Below are 22,375 nucleotides of genomic sequence, written 5' to 3'. Positions count from 1 at the left end.
GGGAGAATAACAACACAGAAGAGAGTCTTAAAGCAACCCAGAACTCTGTCACTCGGCAAGCTTCTTGAGGACAGGGCCTGCGTCTTATTTATCTCTGTACCCCCTGATTATCAAGAGCAGCCCTTCTGCTTTCTTTCTTACACAGGGGTTTGCTCCTTTTTTGTTTTAGCTCTGGATGTGTACTCTGTGCCCCTGAGTTTTCTAGTTGTAAGGAATGGAGGTGTGGGGGGCTGAGCCAGGCAGCTTCAAGAATGAATAGCTCCCCATTGCTCTTGTGTCTTTCCACCCATGCTGCTGTAACCTGGCCCCCACCCCATGCTAAAGATTGTTCAGGGTCAGGGCTTCTCCTACGGCTCACCTGTTCTCCACTTGACTGTTAACATCTACCTCAGAGGATGAGGGAAAAGGAAAAATCCAATCCAAGTGCTCCATTTTGTTATTTGGCGTCAGGGCTGTTGTGGAGTCACGGTTGAAGTCAGCTTTGTTGACTCATCAAAATCTCTGGGGAAGGGAGAAGACACCTGTCAGAAAAGTTCCTCAGGAGATTCTGATATGGCCCACCCCCCATCTTGAGGACTGTGGGTTCATTTCCACCATCAACAGAAAGATCTTGCATTATCCCTCTCTCCTCTTTTCACACTGGCTGGTGATTGAGGAATGGGCTCTCTGAGACTCATTCCAAAGGTCTTTTAAATGAAGAGACAAAGCTTAGCTTGATACTTTCCTGAAGAACATATGCTTTGATGCAAAACTCAGCAGCAAGAGCCTTGAATTAAAGCAGCCATGACTCTCCATAGGCTTAAAGGCACTTTGGCTGTGGGAAAGTAGTTGCTCCAGATGCAGAGAGCTTGGATGCCCTCCCTGGCTTCACAGCTGACCTGCTGTGTGACCTTGGGCGAGTCATATTTCCTCTCTTTGCCATCTGTAAAACGACAATAGAGATGCTTGCTACCTACTGGTTTTACTGAGGTACTGAGAGTGGGTGAGATCACAGAACCGAGTGCTCACCGTTCTGCTGCAGAAACAAAGCCTGGTTATGAGGAAAGCATCATTCTGCAGGTGCAGGGGGCTCTGAGAACCTGTGCAGGGCTTGCACACGGTCCTGGGTCATGCCAGGGTGTGGGAGGCAGGCTCTCCCTCCGGGTCCAGGTCTACTTCTGAATGCCGTTGCCTGTCGGCACCAGCAGAGAGGAAGGGATGTCTGAGCTGTCAGGAGGTGGTGGGTACAGATGGTCTCTGGCTGAACAAGAGGGAAGTGCCAATCAGAGAAGGTCGGCCTCCTCAATTAGAACTCGGAGCAGATGGGTCTGAGGCAGATGGGAGGGGCACTTCCCAGTTTACTAAGTGTGTGATAGTGAGCTGGTGGCCTTCAGAGAACCAGAGAGGTCACCTAGTTCATTTCCTTTCTTCGGGCATTTTTAGGATAAATCTGACAGATGAGTGTCCTCATTCAACAGATAGTTAATGGCTTTACTGTGACTGGAGCCGTATGCTAGGCCCTGTGGATGTAATATTAAACAAGATAGACCTGACCTTGGCCTCACCTCACAGATGTTAACAATCACACCCACTGCTCCCTGCCACTTGCATAGGAATTGTTTTGGGGGGGCGGGAGGAGGACAGTCGTAAATGCAGATTCCTGGATCCCACCCCAGAACTACTCGATCAGAATATGGGGGGTTGATCCCAGGAACTTACATTTTTAATAGGCTTCATAGTTCATTCTTGTGCATGTTAAAGTTTGATAACTGATCGTCTTCGCTGTCAAAGCGAAAAGTGATCAGTGACTTGAGCACACCAGTGTCTTAAAAATGAATTATATTTACACTTGGAATGGTTTTGCCAAGTCTAGTCTCCTGTGTCTAGGTTGCTAGAAGTCCTCCCCCAACCCCACGTTCTGGTCATATGGAAAATAACTGCTCACATCAAATGAACTAAAGTGTTGATTGAACTTTTATTACCTGCCTAGCTTCATGCTGTTCCGAAACTGGTCCCTGAAGAGCTTACAGGGTTCTTGAGCTGATAAAACACACCAGTTACCCAGTTAGAGATGAGGAGAAGATGAAGGGCCAAGAGGGGGCAGACGAAGTTCCCAGGCATGCAGAAATAAAGACGTTGATGGGGGAACATAGTTGCAGCCACATCCTTTCCAGACTGACAGTCTCTGATTCCAATCTGATGACCAGAGTCCTAACCTATTAAAGAAGTTGAAAAAGTATCCTGGGGAAATCCAAGAGATGCAGGTGTAAGGGAATCTGTATTGATGGAAAAGCTCCACCAATGATTCTGAGGTGTTCTCAGGTTTGGGAACCAGAACACTATCTTTTTCAACACCAAACAGGTTTTTCCCCCATTTAGTTCAGTTCTGTTTTCTTTGGGCACAAGAACATCAGTTTGTCCACCCATTCCTTTGTTACATTAGCTGAGTAACAGTTGAACTGTGAAATCACAGGGGCTTAACACAGAAGCTTATTCATCACTCATGTAAGTCCAGTCAGGGGCTCGAGGTGGCTCTGCTCCTTATTTACTGAGGGATCAAGGCTTGGCCATCTTCAGGGAGTGGCTTCCTCAGAGGGGACATCCAGCAGCCAGCCAACCAGAGGCGTGAGCAGAGAGGATCATGGTGGCTCTGATGGGCTGGACCTGGAAGTGGTAACTGTCACTTCCATGGATGTTCCACTGGCCAGAGGTCAGTCATGGGGCCACATCTGTCTGAAAAGGAGGCTGGGAAAGGTAGTCACCCTGAGTACCCAGGGGAGAGGGAACCAGGTCTGGTGAACAAGCCAGCTCTACCCTAGCATGTTCCTGAGCACAGTTCCTTCCTCCAAAACTCTTCAACCATTGTCCCTGATCTCTCCTCCTCCGGGCTCTTGGGTAGTGAGGTGCTCCGCTAGTTACACCTCTCCAATCTTTGGACTTCTTTTATACTCATCAGAACTGCAAAGAAGGCCTTGAAATTGTATATTCTTTACACCTGTCCCCTCTTTCCCCCTCATTTCTCCTCTTCCTGTACTTCATTTGGTCTTCCTCTTAGGCTAAACCATCTGAAATCACTGATATTTGATATTTTTTGCCCTACAAAGATGGCATTTTCATATGGTTCAATTAACATTATACTCTTAGCTTCCTCCTGAGAGAACCCTAGACCTGCCTTCAGTAAATGCATTCGCAGTCCACAGGAGGCAGAGATTTCTTTGAGAATCAAGCCAAAGGAAAGAGAGAAAAGATGTGGGCAGGGTTTGCCTTCAATGCTATTACCTGATGTGTTTTGGGTCTGCCCTACCCCAACTAAGAGTAAGCTCTCATTTCTCACCTCTGCCTTGAACCTTAATAATGACATCTTATTTCTGGTTATGTACTAAAAGTTTTTATATACATTATCTCATTTAATTGCTTTGAGCCGTCGACCTCTCAATTAATGAGATATGAGAGTTATATAATACTTTCCTTCTTTAGATTAGCTGCCAGGAAACTTAGGCCAGCATTTATGATTAGTCAGAGTAATTGTACTATGCTTTTGGCTGGTATACTTTAAAAATTTACTTATTAATGTTTGATAATTGTCATTTTTGTCTTTTTTTTTTTAAATGTGAGATTAAAAATCTCTTAAGTTCCTTTTTAAAAACAATGTGGGATAAAACAAGTAATTTTAATTATATCATAACAATCTTTTTAGGAAGACTTTATTATCTTAATCTTACATATGTGAAACTGAGGTCCATAAAAATAGATTTTTCTGAGCCCTGCTCAGTGTGATCACTAGAATTGGGTGCCCACCTCTAAAACTCTTTCCCTCCATGATGCCGCCTTGTCCAAAAGGCCCATTACCACTTTATAATCACTTCCCTCCCAATTTCACATGACTCATATTTTAAGAGACTTGATTATTTTCTATCCTACTTGTTATTATAGATGCAAGAGCATCATCTAATTAAAAGGAAGTCATATTTTTGATCATGTTCTGGTTAATTTTGTTCCATTAAAATGAATTTTTAAGTTTTCAGAAGAGGACGAGAGGCAAAAAGCCCTTTTAAAAAGTAGATTTGAGAGCTGGATTAATAAAGTAATGTTATGAATTCAATATAAATTAACTTGTATATGCTTTTAAATTCCAAAAGTCGGTGGAGGAGGTGAAATTAGACTCGCCAGTGAGCATGATTACTAACAGTGGCTTTTCCTAACTGGAGGTGTTTTACATGGGCCTGGGGAAATCAGCTCAATATTTCCTTCACATTCTTGTTTTTTCTTTTCTGTATGGAAGGGAAAAAAATTCAGGACCATGGAGATGCAAGGAAAGGTAGTTTAAAGCTCAAAATTAGATCTTGAACTAACATCAAAAATCACCTAGGAACCTACTAGAAATGCAGATTCTTGGGCCTTGCCCCAGTTGACAGAATGGGAACTCCCCCTGCCCCCAATCTTGGGACCCAAAAATTTGTGTTTCAGTGAACACACCAGGTTTTTCTACAGGCTTAAGTTTGTGACCATTTGGCTTAAAACAACATCACCTGGAAGCCACTTCTTCATTTGGATAGGAACTAAGTAGTTAAAACATCTCTGAAGGAATTAAAAATGCTAATGAGGAAAATTAATGTCTTTGTCCTAAAACAAACAAACCAAAAAAGAAACAAACAAAAAAAGCAAAAAACAAAACAAAACAAAACCAAAAAACAAACAAACAAAAACCCTTCATGAGTTAGTGGTTAAAGACCAGAAATAAGTTGCTCTGAAGTGTTCCAGTGAGAGCCAAGAGTAGGACCAAATTTCTGAGGGTCTCTTGACAGCAGGAAGTGGTTGGGAAGCCTGTCTTCTGTGTGGCAGTGTTGGATTAAGAACTGTCTCAGATCTAGGTGTGTAACTTTCTTTATATAACTAGAGCAAGAGTTGTACTTTATTTATTTTTTTAAGATTTTATTTATTTGACAGAGGGAGAGATAGCGAGAGCAGGAACACAAGCAGGGGGAGTGGGAGAGGGAGAAGCAGGCTTCCTGTGGAGCAGGGAGCCCGATATGGGACTTGATCCCAGGACCCTGGGATCATGACCTGAGCCGAAGGCAGATGCTGAGCCACCCAGGCGCCCCAAGAGTTGTACTTTAAAAAAATGTTATTATTAAAAATTAGCCAATTTATGCTCTAAAAAAATGAGCGGAAAAAGCATAGGTAAACAGCACTGTAAGCTCAATTCCTGCTTTCTTGTGCTTTGATGTCATACTTTGAGAACTCCTCTTTCCCAGCTGGTGTCCCCAGGTTGCACACTCGTGTCCTGAAGAAAGCAGCCACGTCGGGAACATTGGTCCAGCCAGCTCAGTCAGCCTGGAGGAGAGCAGGCTGCCTGCTTCTCGGTGAGATCATGGACTCCTGCTGTGCTGGGCACTTTGGTCTGATAGAGGCACCTGCTAGAGTTGTGTTCCGACCGCTCTTTAGCTGTGGGATCCTAGACAAGCCCTTGCCTCTCTCAGTCTTGACGTTCTCATTCCTAAAATGGGGATAATAACACATACCTTGTAGGATTGTTTTGAGAATTGAATGAGTTAGAGCAGCAGCTCTCAGCCTTTTTGGTCTCAGGACCCCTTTATACTCCCAACAATTGTTTAGGACCCCAAAGAATTTTTATTTATGTGGGTTTATAGCTGTCGTGTTTACTATATTAGAAATTTGAACTTAATTCATCCAAAAAACCTTATTACATGTTAACATTTTTTTAATGAAAAATAATTGTTTTCTAAAGCAAAAAATTTACTAAGAAGAATTTTATTGCTTTACCTTTTAAAGAGTTTCTTTAATGTCTGCCTTAAGAGAAGACAGATTCTAGTATCTGCTTTGTCACTCAATATGATGCAACATCATGTGTTGTGTAGTTATGGAGTCTCTGGAAAACTCCACTGTGAGACTATTAAAGTGCAAAAGGGAAATAACATCTTAGAATTATTATGAAAATAGTTTTGAGCTCACAGACACACTGAAAGGGTCTTAGCCACCCTTCTGGGTTCCCTGTGATACACTTCGAGAACCATTGTGTTAAAAAAAAATCATGACAAGGGTTTAGTATAGTGCTTTGCACATGGTAAGCACTAAATAGTAAACTATAGTTGTAAACGTCACCATTTGCTAGGGGACAGCATAGAGACAGTTTCTACGCATACTGGGGCAGAGCACTAGAAGAAAGTGAGGCTTTGCTTCCTGCTTCCTGTGTGCACGGCCCACAGACCCAACAGGTACGTCTGCGGCTGCGCCAGAGCAGTTCTGTGACATCTTGTCTGGCCGGTGAGGGCCCTGAAAGGGGCTGGATGTGTTCCAGGCTGCAGTGCCAGGAGTGTGCACATGTACTAATATGGAGATGGTGTTACGTGGGCGTCACAGAGAGGCCTTTCTTCCTAGGAAGCAAAGCACACTCGCCTCTCCATCATCTTGTTCATCTTCTCGGCATCCCCACGTCAGTCTGGTCCCAAGGCAAGTCAGAGCCAGGGCCAGGACCAGACCCCAAGTTTTCTGCCTTAGAGCAAAGTTAGCTAAGGAGGCAATGGGCAGGACTGGCAGAGGCCTGCCCAGGGGCCCAGTGCTGTGCTTTCAGGACTCAGAGTTGTGGAAACAAGCTGCTCAGCTCAACCTAGTGGATAGTCAGTCACCCTGGAGAGGCGGGCCCAGAGCCCATGACCGTCCTCCCAGCGGGAGACTCGCACACCACGTGACAATCAGCTGGCACTCCCAACTGCCTTTCCCTTGGCCTTTCTTTCAGTCCAAAAGCCATAATGCAAGCAGTGGGCTGAATGCTGTAGCAAGCTGCTGTGTCGGCATGTAATTTGGAAACCCTTTTCACTTAGCCATCTATTAAACACCTGGTGTGTTTTGAGTCCCCAATCTGTTTCCTCCCTCATCTGCCACCAAGGGAAAGAATAAAGGAACACTGACCAATCAGAGGAGGGCTCAGACTTGGCCATCGCAATAGCGGTCTTTCTTGGGGCCAACACCTGAGTCTCGGGCACCAGCCGGGGGTGTGCGCAGCCATAGGTCGAGGAGGAAGGGCAGGGAGCTGGTGCCCATTGTCATAGCAGATCGGCCTCTGTGGATGGCAGAGTCCAGGAAGGGAGATGACCACAGGGATGCTCCATGGGCTCAGGATAGGGATGAGCGTATCTAAAATGTGGGACAAGTGGTAAGAGTCCAGAAAGCTAGTGGGAGCAGGAAAGAGTGACAGCATATAGAGCAGAAACCCATGGCAGATCTGGGAAGTGGCTTCTGGCCCCTGCTTTTTAAGGATTCTCTGGGTACCGACAGGGTAGGGGCTACATTCATTCAGCAAATATTGATTGAGTGCCTGTTACGTGTCAGGCATGTTGTAGATACATCTCTTGTTACGTGAGTGAATAAAACAGGCAAAACTCCCTGCCTTCAGGGAGTTTACCCTTTCATGGGAGGAGGAAAATAAAGAATAGGAGAAAATAAAGGAAAAAAGAGTAAAATATATCTTATTAGATACAGAGAGGGAATTAATGCAGGGAAGGAGACAGGGTGGCAGGATGGGGTTACAATTTTAAGTGGACGGGTCAGGAAAGGTCTCATTGAGAAGATGACATGTGAGGCAAGACCTGGAGGGGATAAGGAAGTGAGTCCTATAGATATCCTGGGAAAGGGCATTCAAGGGCACAGGGAACAGCAGGTGCAAAGGCCCGATGCTGAGAGAGTGCTTGGGGAACAGGGAGGAGGCAGGTGTGGCTGGAGCACAGTGAGCTCTTTGAGATGAGGTCCATGAGGAATAAGGGAAGAACACTGAGAGCCTTATAGGTCATTGTGATGACTATGGCTTTTATTCCGAGGGAAGTGTGAAGCTTATAGAGGGTTTTAAACAAAGGAGTGACATGATCTGATGATTTTTTAAAGGGAATAGAAGGAGAGGGTGCTGGAGCTGGTAGAAGCAGGAAGATCGGTCTGAGGCTAGATCAGTAATCCAGGAGGCAGATATTAGCAGCTTGGACCAGGGTGATAACAGTGAAGGTAGAGAGAAGTTGCTGGGTTCTTGATATATTTTAGAAGTATGGCTGGAATCATTTGCTGACATTGAACATTAGGTATGGGAGAAAAAGGCATAAAGATCAACTCTAAATTTCTTGGCCTAAGCAACTGGAAGGCTGGAGATAGCCAAGATCTGAGATGGGCAGGAGATGGTTGGGAGTTGGGTGAATTTCAGGTGTTGGGTTTTGGACGTGTTTAGTTGGAGAGATCTAGGTAGAGATGTCAGGATGACTGGAGAGGCCCAGGCTGCAGTAGGGAGAATCAGAGAAATGACCTGAGAAGTGCAAAGGAGAGATAGAGATCGGGAGGGAGGGAGGGAGAGAGAGAGAGAGAGACAGAGAAGGAGGAACAACAGCAGCTCTTGTGCAGCCAAGTCCTACTCCTGGGATCAAATGATAAATGAAGGGGCATCTTAGAGGCAGCCTCAGACCCAGAGCCTCAACGCAAAAAACAGTGAGCAGCCGGGGTCATCCACTCCTCCTCCTCCCTGCTAATGCTCCCTAGTGGGCAGCAGAAGGCAGCGTTGCAAGCCTTCCTTCAAACAGGGCTGACTTCCAGGGAGTGGGCAAGAAGGGCGAGGCCCTGATGGGATTGGAATGGACACAGAGTGTATCGTGGTGTCTCCTAAGATAGGGGCTGCCTCCGGAAGGCCTCCGGGGGGCGGGGGGGGGCTTCTGGGGAGGGTCCAGGCTCTACCTTTCCCAGACCAGTCCTCTGGCACTGTGGTTCTCCTGGGACTGTCTTCAGATGACTGCAGTTGTCCAGAGAGATGGAATTGGCAGATCAGAAGTCCTTGATTAAACCTGCAGAATGTCAGAATTGACAAAAAGAGCATCCTGTCCAACCCTCTCTCCTTACAGATGAGGGAACTGAGCTCCAGAGAGATCACATGACTTGTCCAAATTAGAAGCTTTATGACCTAGGGCAAATCACTTAACCCTTGCATCTGTGCCAGGCAGAGAGCACCTTCCCAAATGCGCTGTGTGCTCATAGTTCTTCCTGTTCCCCGACCCTCCTCCACATGGGCTTTCACTGCCAGATTAGGGTTTAGGGGATGATTGGCAGTCCTGAGGTCACCCAGCCCTTTTGGCAATCCGGCCATCCCATCGGATGAGACATGGATTCCTTGGCAGTCAGTACTTCCTCAAGAAAGATTTTTCTTAAAATTGATGGTACCCCTTTTGGCTTTGCCATTCCCCATGTCTGCAGTGGGGCAGAAACTTAGCTCTGCACCAAGGTTGTGTTCTTCATCTGTCAGCATCCACCTCCTACCCCATCCCAGAGCTGTTTCCTCTGGCCTGCCCAAACCCACATGTTGGTCTCTTTTGTTCTCTGCAAATCCCTCTCTCCTTCCAATTGTCTGAGCTGCCTTTTTCTTGACTACTTCTTAAGCCTCTGGATTTCTCCTTAAATATCAGCTCCAGGATGCCTGCCTGATGAGCTGAGGTCATTCCTACCCTCAAGTGACCTGGTGAATTAAGCAACAATACCAGGGATTCCAGGACAGTGAGTTTGAAGATCAGCATCTTTGCTGGCCTGGTGGGAAGCCCTTGGCCCTTCTGGAAGTGGGCAGAGTGACGCTGACTTTCACACAGGCTTCAGGAGGGAACGGCTGGTGACCATGATTGTCCACTCTCTAGGTGAAGAGTGCCCGGCCCTCTGCCCTCCCGTCAGTGGCTCTGAACTTACAGAGCTGGAGCCAGCCAACTGAACATTTGTTCTACTCCTTTTTCATGGGAAAATCCTAGGCCCGGACCCCCCTGAACCCACAGGTGCTTGATGCTTTCTTTCAAGGCAAGGAAGGAAGACGATGCCCCTTGGGTCTTGCTTTGTGCCCTCCTCAGCTTCCTGCTAGGCAGTGGGGGAAGTTGAATGTGAGTGAGAATCAGGGACTCCTGTATCCCTATCACATTCTTCTCCTCCTCCTGTCCCTTCTTTACAGGTATTCAAACCTTTTACATTCTGTGGTTGCTGACTAGCATCCCCCAGGGGACTATCTTGCCTATAAACTCAGAGGGAGGCGTGCTTCTCTACCTTCCTCTTTCCTCCGTTGGAGATTCCAGAGCTCAAGCCTCTGGTGCAGTGGAATGAGCCTGGAAATGAGAGGGAATGCCTAGGCTCTCCCCCTCTCACACGGTGAATCTGACAAGTTCCCTCACTCCCTGAGGCCTCTGTCTCCTACAAACGTACAAACGGGGGTGCTGGGTTGGCTCGCAATCCCAGGGGTCCCTTCTGGCTCAGACACACTGCCGATAGTCTTCTTGTTCCCAGTGTCTTTTTAAAGGATCCTGTGTTACTTATCTCGGTATCTCTGCTCCCCTCCACTGCACACTGCTATCCTTGCAGTAATGACATCAAAACACCCACACTGTATCTCAACAATCTGATGAGATAAATGCCTCATCCTTGGGCTCTGTGGACACAGAGTAGCAATTCTCCTATCCCACTATCAAAGAGCTCAGAAAACACAGGCTGCCAAGGAGGAAGAGGCAAGCATGTGGATCACCATGTGCGTGTCATTAAGCACTTCTCCCAGCCCCAAAGCCCCTGTTTTCTGCAAAGCTGCCTCACTTTTTCCCTTCCTCTACCTCCGAGCTAGTTTAGTGTTTGAGACTGTGTTGGGAGGGTGGACGTCAGGAGCATATGGCCTTGTTATCCTGCATACAGCTCCAAGTTGGATGCACTAGCAACTGGCCAGGTCCTGAAAGTAATTAAGCTGTGCAGATTGATCCAGGGTGGCACCGGGGGGCCGCCGACACCTGCTCTCACGCTCCTTCTGCGGTGTCCCTCTCACCTGTGAGATGGACCGTGTGACTCTCAAGGTTGGCGCTGCCAGGGCTGGCCTGGTGCGTTTGTGCCCCTTCTCCCTTTATGGCCCCAGGAGCTGGGAAGCCACACTGGGTTCCAAGAGAAGCAGTAGCTGGTATGGTCCTAGTTCAGTGAAAACAGACCTGGCTCCGGCATGCTGGGTGAGTGACCTTGGGCCTCAGTTTCCCTGTAAGCAGACAGGAGATCATAGTAAGGTCCTCCCACTTCCAGGAACGCTGTAAGAATCTGGGGATATAAAGTGAAAGTGCTCAGACTTCGAGACTTAGAGGGTGCTCACATATCAAACAGTGTCATGTATGGAGCGAGGCAGGCATGGGTTCGAATCTTGATGTGTGACCTGGTGGAATGTACTTAACTGTTCTGAGTTTCTCTTTACCCATCTGTACACTGAAGGACAATAAAACTATGACTGGTTTCTGATAATAATAACAGGTGCATCTATTATTTATTGAATTGGGTTCTTCCTGAAGCCCAGCACAGTGCCGGCTGGGCACACGATAGGTGGTCAAGAAATGTTCACAACTAAAGGGAGACTAGGGGTCTGACTCATACTCTCCTTTAACCCCTACACCAAACCTATTAGGTACCATAGGGTTATTATCCCCATTTTAAAGATGAATAGAATGAGGCCCAGAGAGGCTGAGTGATGTGCCCAAAGTCACACAGTGAGGAATGGTGAGATAAGCCCCATTGTACAGTACTTGCTAGCACTTCCTGGGAAGTTTGGCAGTAGGGTGTGGGCAGGACTGGGCAGGGAGGAAACAACTGGACACCCAACTGGATGCACCATATTCCATCCTCAAAAATGTATTTCCCTCATGCCATGCGACAAAACTATGTGTTACAGTGCCCACTTTACAGATGCGCAACTGAGGCTCAGAGAGGGAAAGAAGCTGAAGGGGCTAGTTCCAGCTTGAAAGCGTCCAGGTTATGGAAACTATTTCCCTCCGTAGGATCTTGAGCTCTGGCCGGGCAGCCTGCTCTGTGCTCCTGCCCTTTCCGAGGCGGGGGGGGGGGGGGGGTGGGGGTGGGGGTGGGGGGTGGGACTGGAATGTCTCATACTGCCCAGGGCAATAAGCAAGGAGTGCAGCACGCTGGAATTCCTTCCGTGTGGCACTTCTGGGAGTGGTATCCCCCCCCTCCGGCCAGTGATTCTTGGGAAATCTTGGCATCTGGCTGGTCTTGCCGGCCCTGTTTCTCTGACTGTTCTTTCGGTCTCAGAGCACTCGCCAAACATCTGACACCGTTCAGGATCGATTGCACGTAAAATGAAGAGTGGGTTTTGTTTTGTTTTGTTTTTGGGGTCTTTTCTTTATTTATTTTTTGCCCCTGGTGTCATCTAAGAAACAGGTTTTGAGGGTCTTTGATTCTCTTCCAGAATAACAACCATATGGGGCCTCCATTTATACTAAACGGCCTGTGCCTTTTGCAAGGGACCAGTTTGTTTTCATTCGGTGCTGAACCTTGACTTGCTCCAAAAAGTTTTAATCAGGTAGCTTCTGAAAGAGGGAGAGACTCTGAGGGCAAATGATGCCTTGTCCCTCTGAAGGGAGTCTAGCTTTCAAGGGTATGGGCAGGAGTGGGGCCAGGAGCCCGAGAGGTGAGATTTGGAGAAGCCGAGGGTCACTGGCAGGATCCGGGCAGATCCATGCTCAGTGGCTGGAACAAAGAACACTTTGAACCATGCAGGGCTCTGGCATGTTTGTTGATCGACTTATCCAGGGCCCAAGCCAGCTGCTTTTGTTCCAGAGGATTTCATGGATTAACTCCCAGGGCTTCGGAAAATTGTTTCTTTTTAAGAAAGGGAAGTTTGGAGGTGGCTGCAAAGGAAATGCTTATGGGCAGCCTGGGGGGCTGGGGAGCTGGGGGAGTGTGGGAAGGGGCGGGAGGCCACATATTCATTGGAGCGATGGCCAGGGGCTCCCAGCGAGGGAATCACCAGACTTTGGCATCCACACTCTTGGGAGGGTTCCTCCAAGGACCTCTTCCAGCAAGGTCTGGTGGAAAGAGGAGTATGGATGCCTGAGGCTGGGAGCATCCTGGGCATTAAGCTAGAGACCACAGCAAGGACTCCCGAGGGCTGAAGGTTGCTAGGCACCGGGGTAGGTTTCCTAGGGAGACCGTGGCTAGAAACACCATCTGCCAAAGATGATTTAGTTCCAGAAGAGGCAAGGGAAAGAACAAGATGGTCTTTTCTGTCCTAGTTAATCTCTGTTCTATTCACTCAGGCCGAGCATTCCTTTCCTGAAGTGGAAGTGAAGGCAAATGCGCTTCTGGGCAAATGGTCTTGTAAGAGGGAGGGCCCCGCCTTCTCAGCTCACCCCTAACCCCCTGCCAGGGCCTGGGGTCTCCAGAACTTGCCCGTTCCCTGCCCGAGGTCCTGCCCTGGCAGCAGGCACCAGCAAGCCCACGTGTGCTGGTGGGGAGGGTGTAATGGGCATATGATTAAATACTCATACTTTGTCAAAACACTGACAGTTACAAAATGCCTCTGCATCTACTCAGGGAAGGGTGAGCAATGAGCAAAATGACTTCAATATGCAAAAGACATTCCATGGAGGCCGGGAGGGAATACTAATCCTGGAGCCAGGAGGAGTAATGGGGATTAGTGCTTGATTTATAGGCTGGCTGAGAGACATCAACTCGCCGAAACCTGCCTCAATTCTACTATCCACATGTGTGCTTAAGGAGATGGGCCCGCTTTGGTTTGAAAAGCTGTCTCCTCTTTGTTGATGGGAATGAGAGTAAAGTATCTGACCAAGGTTGAGGGTGGAGGAATTCTGAGCCCCTGTGTTCTGGATTCAGCATCACCCGCCGTCCTCTAGACAATAGAAATATGTTGTCCTGTGGAGAGTTTGAAAAATGAGAAGGGTGATTGCCTATTTAGGACAGGTCTGGATAAAACCACTCCTGGAGGCAAGGAATCAACTAACCATGGAAGCTTTGTGTTTTCTCTATATATCTTCCTTGGCTAAATATAAAGAATGGGTATCAAGTGTCCGGCTGCATCACCATTGGAGATGGAATTCTACACTGACGGTTGCATTGAGAAGACCTGATGGAAGGGCATTTCCACGGAGGGCCAGGGAACCAGCGGGGCTGTTGAGGTGCCCAGAGCTAGCAGTGAAGGGGAGCTGGGTCCAAGGGGAGGAAGTAGCGCTCTCAGAGCCCAGTGAGTGCTGGAGCTGGGAGGACGGACCATGAGCTGGAAACCATGGTCATGCAAGGACATGGCCACCGCCGGGACAATGGCACCGCATCAGTTGGGCATGGAAAGAAGACCCCGTGGCTGCTCTTTTTCCATATACTCCAGTGTCCTGCTGGTGCTTCTCATTGGTTAAACCAGCCTGAAGCCAGAGGGCGGGAGCGCCTGGGAGATGCAGTCTGTAGGCATCAGCCTTCCAGGGCACAGAGTAGGGTGGGGAGGGCAGAGAGTGGATCTAAGGGAGGCGGTAGGGAGCAAGAACTTATTTGGAGTATTAGCTTAGTTTAGCCAACTCTGGAAGGCTCTTCAGAAGGGGAGTTTATAAAGAGGTTACCCACTTTCCAATGATTCTGTCCCCAAGACGAGCATGCTTACCTTGCAAAACGCATTGCTCAAATGATAAAGGAACTCTGAAATGTCCCACATACATCTCCTTTATTTGTGAAATATCAGCTGTTGGAGGGCAGCAATGGAGTGTTTTAGTACCAGTTGTCCTGAGTAAATGTAACAGCCCCCACCTTGTACAGTGCCTTACACTTCACAGAAGACAGGAACTCAGGCACCTTGAGGCTGACAAAATGGTGACAAGGTGGCCCTTTGGGGGGAATGAAAATGAGCAGGCCTGACCCAGCAAGGCCCACAAGCACTCTAAAGATGCAATAAGCCCTCTACGGGGAAGACCACAGCCACACGGCCCAGCAGGAGCCCGTGGCAATGGAGGATGGGAATCAGGAAGCAGAGATGGAAGTCACTGGACTGTCCCTCTGGCTGAAGTCTGGCCATGAATGTGTCTCAAGCAGGGCTTCTGGTTCCTAAATGTCTCTGGCATCCTGAAGCCACTGTTCAGATGATTCTTCTAGGCAAAGAGTCTTAATCCACTGGAGGGGGAGAGCACGTGAAGTCATTCATTAGCATATCCAGGCCGACCAGATGGTCATGTCCCTCCTGGGCCAGGCCCAGGGACGGGCGGGGGTATGGGCAAGATGAGAAGGAAAGGGGAGATAAAGGGCATCAGATGCACTCTTTGCCAAGGGCTGATGGTCTGTGGCTTGTTTTTTAGGACAACGTAGACCTGTTTGGGATAAGAGCCCACACCGTTCTTTCTCATGTAGCAGGCTCTTGCTCTCCAGAATCTTGCTGGGCACTCCTCCTCGGCGGTGTCCTGGGGCAGGCAGGCTTTCTCCTCTGCAGCCAGCTGCCTCCACTCAGGCTAGGCTGGAAGGCCCTGGGCAGGGTGCGGTGTGGAATCCGCTTCATGGGGTCCAGTGCCAATTTGGGTGAAATGCAAATTTTCCTCCACTCTGTGTTTCTCTTTTCCAGTTCTGTCCTGAATGGAAAAAATGTAGATTTAAGTCCAAGGTGCAGCACTAGAGCTGGTTTTTTCCCTTTTGACACGAAACAGAAAACAGAGACAGCCCAGGGCCTTGGGAGAAGCATTCAGAAGGACTCTCCCCTACTCTGGGTAGTGAGCTAGACAGACGGCCTGAACTCAAGTCCTGGTATTGCCACTTAGTGGCTGCGTGGAAGTTACTTAACATCTTAGTTCTTTGGTTGCCTGATCTGTAGGATGGGGATCACCAGCATATCTACGTTAGGGATACCGACTTAAAGTGTGTAAAGTGCAGCCAGCGGTGCCTGACATGCAATATGGCAACATATGAATATTCGCTGTTATTACTACGAGGCATACTCTTCTGGGCAGGGCATCCTCCTGGGGCTCTGGGGAGATGGAACATCTGTGAGGCGCCGAGGGCGCAAACATCCCTCGAGCATCTCTTTCATCAAGAAACCTGCAGCGAGTCTGCTTGCTTGAAGATAGAGTCTGGATCCACCCCACAATCTGGCTTCCAACCTTCCTTACACTTGCTACAAATCCTCAGCCTCATGGGGGAAATCTGGTAGTCCCCATCCCCCGCCCCCCAGATTTGCTGTTACCTGTGGATTTACTTCCATGTTTTTAACACTTCTCTAAGAACACAGAACAAGGAGCTTCTTCCTAGCAGTTCTTGTAAGGCCTGGCATAAGAGGGATTTGCACGGTTGGGTTTGCAGGGCCTATCTACTGCGAGGGTGTTGACTTCTTTCTCGTTTCTTTGACACAGCAGTATTGTGATGTAGAGACAGCTCTGCCTCTCAGACACTTGTGAGGTGGTAGCAGAAGGGCTGTGGCTGGTGCCTCGGACCCTGTCTTTTCCCGAAACAGAGGCAGGTCACCATAGGACCAGTGCCACAGTGTATTTATCTGTTCTACTGAACACATGTTCATAGGCCCTGGACCTGAATAAACTGGGTCCACAACTAAAAGAAATCACTTTATAGGCAAGTAAGACTCTGATGTTGGCCCGTAAAAAGAAACTACTTGTATTATGTGTTATACTTTAATATTGTCCCTATCAGAAGCAAAAAGATTCAATGTTACCTTTGCTTATTACTACATTTTCATTGTTAAGCATTATTTACCGAGATGACTGTCATTTCAAATCTAAATTTCAGTTGCTCAAAGTGGGGATCCAGGAGCCCAGGCACATGGCATTAGGAGAAGAAATAGAACTGGCAGAGAAGAAGCTGGACCCCCAAAATCTTACTCTCTGCACTGCCTGGGAGGCTCCTCTGGGTGCTGGGTTCGGACCAACAGGGCAGCCAGTACCCTGGGGACATGCTCCTTTCAGAGAGGGGAGAGGGCCTTCGTCTTTCCCGGGAATCACATCAAAAGAAAACCAGGAGAATCTAGACTTCTTGGAATGACTTGGCAAAGAAAGGCCAGCAGACAGAGGTGCTCAAGGAACCCTGTAAGCTGTCCTGTGGGCTACTTGCCAATCACTGGGCACCATGGGGAGTGTGCCTGTAGAGAAGGGAGAGGGCCACCTTCTGGGCTAAGCAAGAGTCCCACATGCTCAGGAGGTGACAGGAAAGGTAGACATCCAGTGTGAAGCCCTGGGAAGGTAGCTGGTTTCTGAGAAGCACCATAGCGTAGATTCAGCCGCCAGCCTGCCTGCACTGGAAGCTGGCTCCGCTCCTCTGGTTGTGTGACTTTGGGCAAGTTCCTTTACTTTTCTGCCTCCCAGTGTTCTTGTCTGTAACCTGGTGATGATAATGGTACCCACCTCGGAAGGTTGGTCGAAGAATTATCCTATCTAAGTCATGCTGCATGCTTAGGACAGAACCTGGCATATACAAAGGACCCAAGAAATTGTTTATTATTATTATTATTATTATTATTATTATTATTCAGGATTTATCATAGAAAGGTTCTACCTTTTAATGACTCACAGTGAGTCCAGCATCTCCCTTTTTCTTTCCTACCTCATCCAGGTTTACTGGTACCAGATTTTGGCCGGAGGATTCTACAAACATTATTTCCCAGCCCTGTGAAGGATACAAAGATGATGATCAATAGAACCATCTTTGGCTCAGGCAAATGCAGCTCATGGGTGGAAGCACTCAGGGGAACACCCTCCCAATTGTATCCAATTGTATGCAGGCTCTGCCCTTGACCCTGGTGAGGGCTTGATGGGTAGCCATTGATTGAAAGGTGCAATGGACATGGGCTTTACATGGCAGCTTCTAGCAGACGGGCTTGCTTATCTGAGTTCTGTGTAGCACTTGGCAGGAATTACCTTTGCCCTGATTTTAAGGAGTGGCATAATGTCATACTTGTCAGACTTGATTGATGATGGTGATGGTGATGATGGTGGCGGCGGTGGCCACCTAAGGCCACATGCTGCTTCCTACATGGCTTTATCTTTCAGAGCAGCAAGTCATCATTCTGTCTGACCTTTTTCTAAGCTGGACACCCAGGAGCCATCTCAAAAAATGCTGAGGAGCCCAGGTATCTACCAGGTATTAACATCCCTGAGGATATAATCAGAAAAAGCCCTGTTGGCTTCATTCATTCAGCTGTGAAGTATCTGTTGATGTTTCTGAGCTGTGAGTGGTCCCTTCACATCATCCAAACACTCTTGGAGGGAGTGTTTACCTTGGTCCCATTGAGAGAGGTTCTGGAACGCTGCCATCTCCCAGGGAGCCTCCCGTGCCCTTACACTAAGTTGTAGTCAAAGGGTTCAGGGGTTTGTGGCTGAAAGTTCAGACTTGGAAAAGATATTATAACAGTGATGGTGAGCATGGCAACCTTGAGTGAAGCATGCCAGATGGTGGGCGTCTTACGTGCGTGATTTCTGATTCTCACGATAACTGCATGAGGTAGGCACTCACATTTTCTGTTTTCAAATGGGGAACCCAAGGCCTCTCGAGCTCCAGTGTCTTTCCCGAGGCCACCAAACTAGAAGCCAGTGCAGCTGGAATTCAAGCCCAGGTCTCTCTGATTCCCAGGCTGTGCCATTCCTGTGGTGCAATGCAGTGGTGCAGTCTGGGGCAAGAGGTGATGGGCTTTGCTTTAAAGGAGCACCGGATGGCGGAGGAGTGCCAGAGTGGCCTGGCCCATTGGCTCCTGGCTGGGGTGGGGTGCTGGCTCCTCCCAGTCCTCAAGGATCAGGCATGGGACTCATGTCTCTGTCAGTAGACGTTGGTCCCAGGCGGCCAGGCCTGCCGGCAGCATTCCCGGCCTGGGCGCGCCCTGCACGATGCCTTCAGCACGCACGGGACTCTCGACAGGGAGTGACAGCAGTGATCCAGCTCTTGCTACAGTGGCAGGAGCAACGCGGGTGAAACAAGGGGGAAAGGACTATAATTACCTCTTAACACGTTTCCACATTTCTCTGCTGTCAGAATGGTTTTGTTTTCTGATTTATTTTGATCTCCTTGAAAATTAGTTGCTGCAGTGTATTTGGTATGTAATCGTTGTCCCGCTAGCTAGCAGTCCTCATCAGCCATGTGAGCCGAGCAAACGTGATTTTTTTCCCTTTCCCCCAACCTGTGTCAGCTTCTGTGTGTGTTGAGGGAAAGGGAAAAGGGGTGACCATGTGGGACTAGGTATGTCTCCTGCCTGTTGTGTGTCTTGGCTCTTCACCACAACCCTAAGAGGGGGCAGTCTTGCACCCGGTGTCTTTCCAGAAGCTCCATGCCCCCCGTGGGTTGTCCAGTGAGCCTGCAGCCTCAACTCTTTTGCCCTAGTTTTCTTTCATCGTCCCGCTCCAGGCCTTCTCCGGGTTCCCCACCCTCTCCCCCATGGGCACACGCGACTCCCTCTGCATTCCACCCCGGCTCCCAGCCCCCACACAGCCCAGCTCCCACCTTTGACCTGCCACCTCCATCTGCTCTCGGCTGCCTGTACCCACTCGTGAAGCTCTTATCCAAGAACCAGAGAGAACCAGGCTTGATATCCCTCTGCCCACAGCACCACCAGATCTGTGTGCCATTTTCCGTGGGAAGATGGCCAATCTTAGCTTTTGCTCTCAGGTCAGGATGAGAAAGGAGCCAGCACCGTGCCATGGCAGCTGAGGGAGGGGAGAATGGAGCCAGCACTATAGAATGGTGAGATGCTTGGTACCTTCCAGGGATGGGTGTCCATCAGCAGGCCATCTCAGGAGAGGGTTGCCATAATGAACACTCCAGAAACACGTGTTTTAGAGCCAGGAGGAAACTCTGTGGTCATTGAGCCCAGTGACTTTATTATTCAGTGGAGAAAAAAGAAGCCTACAGGTGGGGCAGGGATATGCTCAAGACACACAGCTGGCTGGCAGTAGGTCTGGGCTCAAAACTGGATTTTGATTGCATTCTATCCAGAAGGAGGCTGGCTGGCTTCCTGATTGGAGCAGACAACTGCCCATGTGCTGGGATTTGGGGGAATCTGCCATTTCCTTCCCAGAATTCTATAACCCAAAGAACCTTTTCTTCTAACAAAACTTGGTGCAGAACAGAAAAGGTCAGGGCTACTTTGGTTCAAATGCATGAGGAGGAGCAGAACAGAGCCCACCTGCTCAGCTTTCCCCTAATTCTACAAGGCGGCCCCTCAGGCATCTCTCCAGAACCTTTAATACCCCATGGAACAGAGTGACAAAACATTTAAGGCCCCTATTAACAGGACAGACGAATGGATGAAAATATGCACAGCTTCTACGCTTCAGCATGGGTGTATTTCCCAGAGTAATTGAAAGCAGAGACCAGAACTATAAAAGAATGGAGTTCCCAATAGGATAGTTGTTGAATAAGGAGACACTTGGAACCAGAAGGAAATGTTCACAGCCTGGGAAAGGCAAGTTCAGCTGGGGTGCTTTTGGGTTGAGGGTGGACTAGGTCAAGAAAGGGGGGGGCTGAAAGCCTGAGTACCTGAATCAGGGGTGCAGGGACCAGAGAGACCAAGAGAAGATCTCAAACATCAACTCTAGCCACTCGATGAAATTACCTGGCATAGGAAAATTCTGACACCTCTGCCGTGACCTGAATTCTTTCCAGCATACCAGAAGGGCTGCAGAGTCACTGCAGAAAATCACATTAAGCTTTCCTATCAGAGACTGTGCCCTCACCTAATAATGATAACTCACATTCACATCGCACTTCATGCTCTATAAGACACTCTTCTATGCTAGGTGGTTCTTCCAATACCATACGAGCTGGCTCTTGTTATTACCATCCCCATTTCACAGATGTAGAAACACAACGAGCTACTGCTTTAGAAGCGCCATTACTAACAATGACTCCTGACAGTTATATTTATCAGCTCATGGCCTAGAAACATTTCATTTAATTCATCTCTCTCTTTTAGTAGACAGGCAGAAGGACACACACATACCTCTTTCTTCCTTGCTCTGAGGATTTGTAGGGAAAGGATTTTGCTCCTGGTTTCTCAATAGCAGGGTTGTTATGTCCCTTTAAAGAATTGCCCCCTTTATTATTATGAAAATACCTTCTTTATCCCTGTCTTTGCTCTCTTAACAAAAGACCTTTGCAGAACCCCCTGTGCACAGAAATCTAAGGAGGCTTCAGGCAGCAGCTGTGGGGCCCCCAGCCCTACCACAGGCTCCTAGGAAGAACTCCAAGAGGATGCCCCAACAGCAGTCCTCTCAAGGATCCCAGCAGAGCATGGCTTGGGTCCCTGACTGCCAAGTCTTGACTGGGCAGCGGCCGGGGCAGCTGAGGGAGCTTTCTCTCTCTTGCCTCCTCTACCTAACAGGAAGGTGGCCCCTGTCCTCTCCACTCCCTCCCACCCCAGCTGCTCGCCACAAATGGGTCTGTTTTCTCTGATGCTTCTTTATTGCATGTTAACACTTAATTCCTGGGCTTGATCCTTTTATACCTGCACTGACAAAGAGCAGAGCAAAAGGGCCCACAGATATTACATTAGAGGCAGAAACCACCTTTAATCTGATCACACCGAGGTGCTTACATATTGTCACGGCTTTTCGCACAGACTGGGGGCGGCCCAGTCACCAGCACGCAGGGCACTGATTCCTGGTTTCTTTCAAGGCCTTCGGCAAGGACCCCTCCCTACTCCCCCCCATCACTCCTCACCACAGCATGCCTGGAGAATAGATTCCAGGCACCTTGCCCTTGCTGCTGTTATGGTCCACAGGGCACAGAAGTATGGGATAGGAACAGACCGATGTATGAAGTCACCAGATACCCAGATGCTTTCTCCTGGCTTTTATATCTACCGTTTATTTTTAAAGATCTTTTTGTTTACTGAGGTATGATTTTCATACAGTAAAATTATTTCATTTCAGGTCTACATTTCTGTGAATTTTTAAAAATGGCTTTACGGAGGCCTAATCAACATACAACGAACTACTCATATATCAAGCATGTACTTTGAAAAGTTTTGACATGTACATACATTGTGAAACCATTACTGTAGTCAAGACAGTAAGCATATCTGTCCACCCCCAAAAGTTTCCTCTTGCCCCTGGTAATCTCTCCGGCTCATCCTCCCTGCCCTCCTCTGTCTCTTTCTGTCACCATAGTTTATATTTTCTATAGCTTTTTATAAATGGAATTTTTTTAATGGAATTTTTTTTGTATGTGTTCTTTTTTGGCTGACTTCTCTCATTGAGCATAATTATTCAGAAGTTCGTGAATGTTGTTGAATGTATTGATAGCTCATCCCCTTTTATTGCTGACTGATGTTCCATTGTATGAATATACCAAAATTTGCTCACCTGTTGATGGTCTTTGGCTTGTTTCCAGTTTGGGGCTATTTAAGTAAAGTCACTATGAATACTTATGGACAAATCTTTGTTTTCTTTCTCTTGAATAGATACCAAGGAATGGAGTGGTTTTATCACATGGGAGTGTTGTTTAACTTTCTAAGAAGTTGCCACACTGTTTTCCAAAGTGGTTGTACCATCTTACACTCCCATCAGCAGTGTGTAACAGTTTCAGTCCCTCTACATCCTCCCCAACACTTGGTATGGCCAGTATTTTTAGTTTTCGCTGTTAC

The 22,375-nt window shown here is 48.1% G+C and overlaps 1 protein-coding gene across 10 annotated transcripts in view; it reads left to right on the top strand.

Annotated features, from left to right (window-relative positions):
- Positions 1–22,375, top strand: part of CACNA1C (calcium voltage-gated channel subunit alpha1 C) — a 665,215-nt gene that overhangs the window by 208,450 nt on the left and 434,390 nt on the right. The window lies entirely within an intron of this gene.

Source organism: Phoca vitulina, unplaced genomic scaffold (genome assembly GCF_004348235.1).
Source record: "Phoca vitulina isolate PV1807 unplaced genomic scaffold, GSC_HSeal_1.0 scaffold59, whole genome shotgun sequence".
NCBI lineage: Eukaryota > Metazoa > Chordata > Mammalia > Carnivora > Phocidae > Phoca > Phoca vitulina.
The sequence above is the reverse complement of the archived record's forward strand: the minus strand, read 5'-3'. Positions and strand labels throughout refer to the sequence as shown.